Source organism: Limulus polyphemus, unplaced genomic scaffold, assembly GCF_000517525.1.
Source record: "Limulus polyphemus unplaced genomic scaffold, Limulus_polyphemus-2.1.2 Scaffold2157, whole genome shotgun sequence".
NCBI classification, from domain to species: domain Eukaryota; kingdom Metazoa; phylum Arthropoda; class Merostomata; order Xiphosura; family Limulidae; genus Limulus; species Limulus polyphemus.
In genome coordinates, this window is record NW_013667767.1 from 173,431 (window position 1) to 174,571 (window position 1,141).

Consider the following 1,141-nt stretch of genomic DNA (forward strand, 5'->3'; position numbering starts at 1 on the left):
ATATATATATATATATATATATATATATAAATTTAACAACTAAATTTTCCCACATTTTGGTGACTAAATTCTAGAACATGTACATGAAGTTAACATAAAAAAAGCGAACGACAATAGAGCGTTCGCTATTTCTTTTGTCATGTTTGAAGTACAATAAAATGTTAATAATATTTATATTTATTAAATGAGTTTTTCTGTTTCGTTCTCAAAATGACAAAAAATTAACAAACGAGCAAAGCTCCAGCGAAACGTGTTTTACTTTTATCTCCATTTGCTAATAAATGTTTTGTTTTTATATTTATTATTCATTGGGAGTAATGGTATTCTTTGTATAAGGTGTTTGTTTGAAATTAAGCACAAAGCTACACAATGGGCTATCTGTGCTCTGCCCACCACGGGTATCGAAACCCGGTTTTTAGCGTTGTAAGTCCGCAGACATACCGTAGTGCCATTTTGGGCTGTATGGGTGTGTGCTGTTTAATGGTCGTTAAACTCTGAAAGTAAACACACTTACAAAAATGGCATCTGGAAAAAGAAGATGAACTTCCTTAAGATGGCCAAGTATAATTTTATGGACAAATAAACAAATAAGAAGAGCGATAATATTTCAGTTAAATACTTTGGCAAGTCAAGAAAAACGTAAAAGTCAGACCAACGTTTCTATGTTTACATTAATGTACTAACATATGGTGGATATTAGAAGAAAAAAAAACATTAATAACACACCAGCGTGATAATGCACAAATGGTTATGTAATTAACAAAATTGACTAGTTTCAACAGGCCAAGTTTGTCATTTTCAAATACGCTGAGGTTCAAAATGAACGCAAAAATGAATGTAAAAAAAAAAAAAAACTCCAGATAGTGTTTACTTTAAATTTCATTTCAGTTGAGCGTTTTTTTTCGAATATTTCTATTATTCTCTTTTGTTGCGATGATGGAATCATTTGCAATCATTCTTGATTAATCGAAATTAATTTCTTGTAACGCTAAAGCCGGTTTTTTTTCACCTTCCTTCTGACAACGGTAGCCCAGCTTCGCGTTCGTTTATTCTAATTGAAAGAGATCATTTTCTTTAACCAATATAAGCACGATAACAAGAACAAGGAATGGAATAAATACATTAAATTTGGCTTCTATCT